Consider the following 10,393-nt stretch of genomic DNA (forward strand, 5'->3'; position numbering starts at 1 on the left):
TCCTATTCCAAGTAGGAATCCCTGTCCTACTCCAACTAGGATTCCTAGTCCTAATCCAATTAGGACTCTAGGAATCCTACCCGAAGTAGGATTCTTGTTTCAAGTCCAATTAATTAATTCCCTTTCCTTCTTCAACTTCTTATCAATCAAATTGATTACTTGTGATTCCTAATCACGATTTCAACCATCGGATCGGTCAATACTTCTAGTGTGTGTGACCCCATAGGTTCTACTCTGACTGGTAGTGAGATATATTATGATCTCTATCACAATATCATTGAAAACTCCTTTCAATGGGTTGGAACGATTCCAACTCAACTCATTAGGGTTTATTGATCATCAAGATAATCCCTATGAGTCCCACCATCCACCAGTGACACCTAGCAGCATGTAGTGGCTACCCAGTAGAATAGAAAGATGAACCTCTAGGTGCAGTTAACATGTGATACAGTCCTACTATCGTGGATCCCTACAGGACGGAGGTCATGGACAACTCGTCAAACCCCATCGTCTGTCATATGTCAAGATTTGTTCGACTTGAGTTCGATAGTGGAAAACTCTTTTTCACTTTATATTACTGCCCTGGCCAAGGTCTTAGAACTCAGTCTAACAAATCACATAGGATCACTCCTTTTCTATCAAGGTCGATAGATTCCTTATAGGTGCATACCCTACTCCTACAGTGAACCTACTGCAGCCAATCTACACTGCATGGACCCATATGGCTAGAGACCATGTATGTGTGCAGTCAAACTACAATAACCTCACTGTGAGTAGCCGAAGCACCGCAGGTCAAAGGACCAGTCACACTACTGCAACATCAAGCAAGTCACTGACGAGTGGATAGACATCCAAGTGACTTCTTGTCTTGGTCACGCTCAGTACCCTTGTTCTCTAACAAGCACCTGCACTATCACTTCAGTGTCCCTACACTGTGGACTCAAGTCTCGTCCATCCAGAAGGAAAGTGATCTGTGCACTGATCGGATCGATCACCGTCCTCGTGATGATCCATTGATCAGGAGCATTTAGAAATTAATCACCAATGATACATGGCTCAAATTCTCAACTCTTGAGAATATGTATCATCATCTTATTAATTTCTTGGACGATTCATAGACACATAAACAATATGAATGAAAAGATGCCTTTTATTTATTCAATAATAAATAGTCAAGTACAAAATTATGTCCCTAGAATCAACAATGTGTCAGCCAAATTGGCTTCTAGGGCATACATCTAACAATCTCCAACTTGCACTAAAGCCAATTTGTCATATATCTTAGGCCCATCTTCTCAAGGTGGGCTTCAGTCTTTTGCTGACTCAGCTGCTTAGTGAATGGGTCTGCCACGTTATCCGCGGAGTCTACTCTCTGCACCTCTACATCATAGTCGCGTATGAAATGGAAGCGCCGCTCTATGTGCTTGGATTTCTGATGAGACCATGGCTCCATAGCTTGTGCTATGGTGCCAATGTGATCGCAGTAAAGTGTTATGGCATCTAATGATATTACACCTAACTCTGCAATTAACTTTTAATCAGAAGGTTTCCACTGCACCCTTAGATACGGCTTAACATTCAGCTTCTAAGGTAGAATCTATAATGATCGGTTGTTTGGAACTCTTCCAATTTACTGAACCACAATTGCACATATTCTGATGTAGACTTTCTATCATCAATATGTGTGCATCCTTCTACCTTCAACTCTGATCTTCTCCCAAAGACCAAGAACATGTTCTTAGTTCTTCTCAAGTACTTAAGACTGTTCTTTCACAGCTATCCAGTGCTTTTTTGCCTGGATCCGACTGATATCTGCTTGTGACACTCACAGCAAGAGCTATATCAGGTTGTGTACACAGCATGGCATACATGAGGCTTCCCATTGCCGATGCATAGGGAATCTTGCTCATGTGTTGAATCTCTTCAGCACCTCCTCTATGTACATCTTCTGTGAAAGGCCAAGCATTCTTTTAGATCTATCTCTATAGACCTTTATTTCCAAAATATAGGATGCTTCCCCAAGGTCTTTCATGGAGAATTCTTTTTGACAACCAGACCTTGACCGAGGTTAGCATGGGAATATCATTCCCAATCAGGAGAATGTCATCTACGTACAGTACGAGAAAAACTACAGCACTTCCACTAACCTTTTTGTAAACACATGGTTCCTCTTCGTTTTTGATGAAATCAAATGTTTTGATTGCATCATCGAAACGAGTGTTCCAACTCCGAGAGGCTTGCTTTAGTCCATAGATGGACCTTTGCAGCTTGCAGACCTTGTGATCTCCATCACTGGAAGTGAAACCCAAAGGCTGTTCCATATAGATATCTTCATCAAGATGTCCATTCAGGAAAGCAGTTTTCACATCCATCTGCCAGATTTCATAATCATGAAATGCTGCAATGGCAAGCAATGTTCGGATGGATTTTAGCATGGCTACAGGTGAAAAGGTCTCCTGATAGTCAATGCCTTCGCGCTGACTATACCCTTTCGCCACAAGCCTTGCCTTATAGGTCTCTACCTCTCCATCCGAACCTATCTTCCTTTTGTAGATCCATTTGCATCCAATAGGTACAATACCTTCTGGTGGATCTACTAAGGTCCAGACTTGGTTGGAACGCATGGAGTCTAACTCTGACTTCATAGCTTCCAGCCATTTCTCGGAATCGACATCAGATATCGCCTCGTTGTAGGTTTTGGAATCCTGTATGTGATCCCTATCTCCCACCAGGAACATTTCCTCGGTATCCTCTTCTAGTATACCTAAGTATCTATCGGGAGGATGGGAGCCCCTACTAGATCTACGAGGTGGTCGAGAGACATCGTGTACTGGCTCTGTATGAATGGGTTCAATAGGATCCATGACTCGTTGCTTTTCAGAGACTTTCTCTTCAAGCTCAATTTTTCTCCCACTGCCTCTATCAAGGATAAACTGATTTTCCAAGAAGATGGCATGACGGCTCACAAACACATTGTGATCCTCTGAGACGAAAAAATTGTATCCTAATGGCTCTTTAGGATATCCTATAAAACGAGCATTTATGGTCCTAGCCTCTAACTTGTCCGCCTGTAGTCTCTTGACATGGGCCGGACATCCCCAAATCTTGAGATGACCCAGACTTGGTTTCTTACCATGCCATATTTCATACGGTGTGGTAGGAACGGATTTAGAGGGAACTCTATTCAATAAATAAATCGCTGTGAGTAAGGCATCTCCCCAAAGGAACATAGGTAAATCAGTGAAGCTCATCATGGACCTGACCATGTCCAACAGGGTCCGATTCCTCCTTTCTGACACCCCGTTGAGTTGAGGTGTACCCGGAGGTGTCCATTGTGAGACTATGCCGTTTTCTTTGAGATAGTTCCGGAATTCCCCACTAAGGTATTCTCCTCCTCGATCTGATCGAAGAGCCTTAAGAGGTTTTCCAATTTGTTTTTCTACTTCATTCTTGAACTCTTTGAACTTTTCAAAGGATTCAGACTTGTGTCTCATAAGATACACATATCCATATCGTGAATAATCATTGGTAAAGGTAATGAAGTAAGAATAACGTCCCCTGGCTAGCACATCGAATGGGCCACATACATCTGTATGTATTAGGGTAAGTATTTCAGTGGTCCTCTCCCCATGTCCTACAAAGGGCAGTCTAGCCATTTTTCCTTGAAGACAGGACTCGTAAACTGGATATGACTCGGAAGTCAATGAGCCGAGAAGCCCATCTTTATCCATTTTGTTCATCCTATCCTCTCCAATATGGCCAAGTCTGAGGTGCCACAAATATCTTTGGTTTATCTCATCTCTGGATCTTTTGGATCCTTTGGCACTCATATCTTGCTCGGTAACATTCACAGATACATCCATATGTAAATGATAGAGACTGTCGATCATGAAACCACGTGCGACTATTTTATTTCTTAAATAAATAGAACAGCAGTCTTTGTCAAATGTAAAAACATGACCTTCCTGTGCTAGACATGAAACAGAAATCAAATTTCTGCTAGCAACAGGTACATAATAGCAGTCTCTAAGTATTAAACTAAATCCAGACGGTAGTCGCAGATGGTAGGTGCCCACAGCCACAGCAGCAACTTTTGCCCCGTTGCCAACCCTAAGGGTTACCGCACCTTCCGCCAGCCTTCTACTTTCCTTTAGACCCTGCATGGTAGTGCACAGATGAGCACTAGAACCAGAATCTATAACCCAACTAGAAGTAGAAGAAACCGTTAGATTAGTTTCAATTATGAGCAAGACTATACCTTCTGAAGGTGTGTCACCTTTCTTGTTCTTCAGGCTCTCGAGGTATGAAGGACAGTTTCTCTTCCAGTGGCCTTCGACATTGCAGTGGAAACATTTTCCTTTGTCGTTAGCACTTTTCTTTTGAACTTCCTTCTTTGGCTTCTTGTCTTTCTTTTGCTTCTTAGCAGGCTTCTTTTTCTTCCAAGTAGACTTTCTCTTGGAACCAGAAGTCAACTCAGCAGCAAGAACATTGCCCCTTGAACCTTTCAAGGCTCCCTCAGCAGTTACCAACATGTTGATTAGTTCAGTCTTAGTGCATTCAATCTTATACATGTGGTAGTTTACTATAAACTGACCAAATGAATCAGGAAGTGACTGTAGGATCAAATTCACTTGTAATTCCTTGTGCATGTCCATACCGAGCTTCTCAAGCTCCTCTAGGTCCTTGATCATGGTCAGACCGTGATCATAGACAGACTGCCCCTCGCGCATCTTCGTTTTGAAAAGCCTCTTGGACACTTCAAAACGAGCTGTGCGACTCTGCTCACCATACAACTCTTGCAGGTGTGCCAGTATGTCCCTAGCAGTCTTTATATTTTCATGCTGGCATTGGAGTTCATTAGACATGGATGCCATCATATAGCATTTTACTCTAATGTCATCATCCAACCACTTTTTATGCATCTCACGCTGAACATCAGTAGGACGTGTTGGTAGTGTGGGGATATCTGAATCGAGTATGTAGCCTATTTTCTCACGGTCTAAAACTATTTTGAGATTTCTAAGCCAGTCTTTGTAATTGGTTCCGGTCAGTCGGTTGGTCTCAAGAATACGGGTCAAAGGGTTTGAAGCTGACATTGTATCTGCAGAGAGTAGAGATTCTAGTTAGACTTTTGTACTTGATCCTAATCTGTTCTAAGGTCTTTTAGAACAAATGTAACTCCCACTATTTTCTCGAATTCCTCACACTCCCCTGGTAGGAAAACGGAAATCCCACACGACTAGGATTTTTAGTGGGTACTGCGGTCCCACCGATTTACATGCCACCTCACCTAACAGTTATTGGTGACACATAGATGGATGAGTGTACAACTCTTGTACAATGCTTCTCAAGCATGTTGCAGTGTAACTTGGTCTCTAAGCCATGAAGACCTCACCTAACAGTTATTGGTCCCATTTCTTAGTTAAGTCAGACCCACCGTATAACCGTAGGAATAAAGTCGTCATTGGGTCCTCACCTAACAGTTATTGGTGCCCAACCCCACCTTTACCCTACAACATCTCATGTCTATAGAGAGGTCCAGCCCCTCGATGCAACTTGACCACTGTGTCCAGCCGAGACAAATCAACATCAGAAAGGCCTTAGCAGCTCTACTACAGTGGAAGACCTATTGACTTAATATTGGTTAATCAGGTCTTAGTGTTTGCAACTTGAGCCCTTCATAAGAGGTAATCGAACAATTGGCCAGGTAAGCAGGTGGGAGGCTCCCCTTACTCAGAGAGTAAGGTCCTAATTAAGTAACCACCTTTCATGCTTTCCTAGACACCAATTAGATCAATTAATCTAATATGACTTGCTCATGTCGGTTCACTCTCGACTTGATTGAGGAGGTTTTGATTTAGGTCTCAATTGGGTTTGCTACATCACATGTAAACCTATCTACCCGACTCGCATTTACATCACATGCAAACGGCACATCACAGGCAGTTATAATCGCAGCATCAAATTAAAGCTAAACTTTAACTAGGTGATGATCATGGATTCTAATTAGGTCGTATTACAAGCACATGCACATCAATCGATCAAGTGGTCTTCAACTCTTGAATTGGTTCCAAGCCTCCTTGATTCGATCCTTGATCAACTCTTGATCCCATCGCCATCAACCGCTTAGATCACCTTTCATCTCATGCCTTTGATTCAGCTTGATCGTTGATGTACATCACATCACAGAAATACAACCAGATGTAAAATAAAAATAAAAATAAATTACATCTCCTTTTAGGAGGCACGCAGGCCTCTCAAAATATCAAATAAGATGCATGCAAGCATCTGAAAAATTACATGACATCGCAGATCACATCGCAGGTCATTACATTTGATACCAAAAGGGTTTGAATCCTATGATCATCACCGTATGCAACAATTATAATTTTCAGATCTGAAAACTAACTGATTATATCATGACATAGGTCGCTGATCATGCTAATCATGATTCTAAACTTTGTAATCCCATTAACAATGCAATTAGAATCATCTTTTTATCACATAAAAATCAGCATGTAAAAAATCAGCACCCCTGAAAAATCTGCATGCAGAATTTTTCAGCATGCATGATCATTCAATTTTCAGATCTAATAAGCCTTTAGATATTTAATTCTTACCTTAATCTACGAAACCAGGCTCTGATACCACTGTTGGGAACCCGCCCATGCCGCTGATATTTCAAAAATTTTTCAGATGGCAGCGGAATCGGCATGCACGGGTTCGACGTTCATCGCATGAACGTTGTTTCGAGACCTTTCGTAATTAGGTAAGAATTAAAACTTTTAAAACTATTAGAAAGATCAAATCTTCACCTTGCGTGGGTAGATGATCACCGCAAATCTGAATTCGTGGTTTTGGAAGAGGGTTCGCTTGAAGCCGTTCAAACGTCCGGCCTCTACGGGTATCCACACGAAGCAGGATCCGATCCAAGCTCTCTATCTCACCGGGGTGCTAGCTCCCTTGCAAAGATAGCTTTGATGGCTGATGTCCTCTCTTTCAATCAACTCTTGATTGCACTAGAGAGGAGGAAGAAGAAGGATCTTGAAGAAGAAGAAGAAGATCAAATCCCTTCGCAGCCTTCTTCTCTTCACACGCGCTGAAGCCAAGGAAGAAGACCAAGAGGAGGGAGACGCCTCCTCTTCTTTTTTTCCTTGCTGATGGCGGCTGAACCAAGAGGAGTTGAGAGGGGAGGCCACGGCTTGAAGAGGAGTTCAAGATACATCTAGGGCGCCGGCCCTAGTGCCTCTCTTATAGCCATCAAGGGCTCCTCCAAAGTAGGAGCCCTAGATGACTTTCCAAAGAGGGGGGGGGGGGCGCCGGCCCCCTTCTTCTTCAATCCGCACCATCCAAGATGAGAGGGGCTCATGCCCCTCTTACTTGGTTAACCTAATCCTCTTCCAAAGAGGATTAGGTGCCTCTCTCATGGTTTAATCCTAATCTAATTAGGATTGGCCAAATTGGGTTCAATCTATGCTAGTCCTAATCCAACTAGGACTTGAATGAACCATGACTCAATTGAACTCTTCAATCCTAATCCAATTAGGAGTCAGGTTGATTCATTGGATTAATAATTAATTTAGACTTAAGGAATACTAATCCAATTAGGATGTATTTAATTTTAGTCCTAATCCAATTAGGACTCTGTTTGAATCCGAAGTCCTAATCCAATTAGGATTTCTAGGAATCCTACTCCAAGTAGGAATCCAATTTTAATTCAAAATTCCTAATCTTATTAGGATTGTAGGAATCCTATTCCAAGTAGGAATCCCTGTCCTACTCCAACTAGGATTCCTAGTCCTAATCCAATTAGGACTCTAGGAATCCTACCCGAAGTAGGATTCTTGTTTCAAGTCCAATTAATTAATTCCCTTTCCTTCTTCAACTTCTTATCAATCAAATTGATTACTTGTGATTCCTAATCACGATTTCAACCATCGGATCCGTCAATACTTCTAGTGTGTGTGACCCCATAGGTTCTACTCTGACTGGTAGTGAGATATATTATGATCTCTATCACAATATCATTGAAAACTCCTTTCAATGGGTTGGAACGATTCCAACTCAACTCATTAGGGTTTATTGATCATCAAGATAATCCCTATGAGTCCCACCATCCACCAGTGACACCTAGCAGCATGTAGTGGCTACCCAGTAGAATAGAAAGATGAACCTCTAGGTGCAGTTAACATGTGATACAGTCCTACTATCGTGGATCCCTACAGGATGGAGGTCATGGACAACTCGTCAAACCCCATCGTCTGTCATATATCAAGATTTGTTCGACTTGAGTTCGATAGTGGAAAACTCTTTTTCACTTTATATTACTGCCCTGGCCAAGGTCTTAGAACTCAGTCTAACAAATCACATAGGATCACTCCTTTTCTATCAAGGTCGATAGATTCCTTATAGGTGCATACCCTACTCCTACAGTGAACCTACTGCAGCCAATCTACACTGCATGGACCCATATGGCTAGAGACCATGTATGTGTGCAGTCAAACTACAATAACCTCACTGTGAGTAGCCGAAGCACCGCAGGTCAAAGGACCAGTCACACTACTGCAACATCAAGCAAGTCACTGACGAGTGGATAGACATCCAAGTGACTTCTTGTCTTGGTCACGCTCAGTACCCTTGTTCTCTAACAAGCACCTGCACTATCACTTCAGTGTCCCTACACTGTGGACTCAAGTCTCGTCCATCCAGAAGGAAAGTGATCTGTGCACTGATCGGATCGATCACCGTCCTCGTGATGATCCATTGATCAGGAGCATTTAGAAATTAATCACCAATGATACATGGCTCAAATTCTCAACTCTTGAGAATATGTATCATCATCTTATTAATTTCTTGGACGATTCATAGACACATAAACAATATGAATGAAAAGATGCCTTTTATTTATTCAATAATAAATAGTCAAGTACAAAATTATGTTCCTAGAATCAACAATGTGTCAGCCAAATTGACTTCTAGGGCATACATCTAACAACTCCAACAAGGCCCGAGTCGACTCTGAGGCAGATCAGTTCAAAAGACAGAGAATCAATTTTCTGGTCTCTGAGAGCGAGACGTTTTCCAAAGATCTCAAGTCGCCTCTCAAGACAGCCGAGTCGACTCCAAGGACTCCAAGAAAATCCGAGTCGACTCGAGAAAAAAAACAGAAAGTTGGATTTCTGGAACCCTGAGAACGAGCGACCCCTAAGTGCTCGAGTTGTCTCCAGCTGCTGGCGAGTCGACTCCAGTTTGGTTCGAGTCGATCCCAAGACGAGGCATGCACTTTAATTCAAATCTGGAACAATGACCGAGTCGTCTCCAGTAAAGCGCGAGTCGACTCCAGTAACAGTTGAGTTGACTCCAGATCGCACAAGTCGACTTCGATCCTAATGGATACATTGTCAGAATGTGCAGACGGGTCAGAACGGCACTAATCTCCTCTCTAACGGCTATTTTTCGAAGGAAATCACTTAAATAGCTAGAGTGAACAGTAGTAGATAATAAGAGAGTTATTCCATTTGAGCATTAAAAGATTTTCAACCACCAAGAGTTTTCGTAGAGTGTATCCAAGCAAAAGAAGGGAAAAGGGTATTCAACTCAAACCAAAAGGGATTCCTTCACATTCAAAGCTCTACATACTATCTTACATCCTTCAGCTCATTCAAGAGGAGACTTAGAAATTGAGTAGCCCCCACTTCCTCATCTTAAATCTGTTTGAGGGCTTCTAACTCAATCTTGTTAACATTATTTCTGTTGCCCAAGGTGACAACCCAAGAGGGGGGTGAATTGGGTTTTCTAAAAAATTATATTACCTAATTTACTTTGAATTGAATGCAGCGGAATGATAAGATGTTATTTACTTAAGCTCTAGGCAGTTACAAGTAAAGTAGTGGAAGATTAAGCTAGAGCAATTATAATCTATGTGAATGGTAAGGATGGAGTGGAAGCTAAGCAAGTTCTAACCAATCACTTATAAATCAATAGGAAACAAAGTTAGAGATATTAACCAATCAAGTATGAATGTAAGGCATGAAACACAAGAGATAAGGCATCACAAACATAAAGATGTATAGTGGTTCGGTGCACCCCAGCACCCCAGCACCTACATCCACTCCCCAAGATCTCTTGGGAATTTTACTATAATCTCTCAGATTATAGCCGGTTGTTTTACAAGCTCACAACCTAACTTGTTGTTTTCACGAGATCACAACGAACTCGATCGGTTTTCACAGGCTCACCGACTAGAACCAACCGATTATTTTTCCGGGTTCACAATCAAACCCAGTTGGTTTTTTCCGGTTCACCAACCACAACCTTACACCGTTGGTTTTTCCTTTGGCTCACCAACAAACCTTAACCCCTTGATTCAATCCCTTGATTGAATCAAGTTACA

Source organism: Phoenix dactylifera, chromosome 15 (genome assembly GCF_051530095.1).
Source record: "Phoenix dactylifera cultivar Ajwa chromosome 15, Ajwa_hap1_PhDact_Kaust_v1.1, whole genome shotgun sequence".
Taxonomy (NCBI): Eukaryota; Viridiplantae; Streptophyta; class Magnoliopsida; order Arecales; family Arecaceae; genus Phoenix; species Phoenix dactylifera.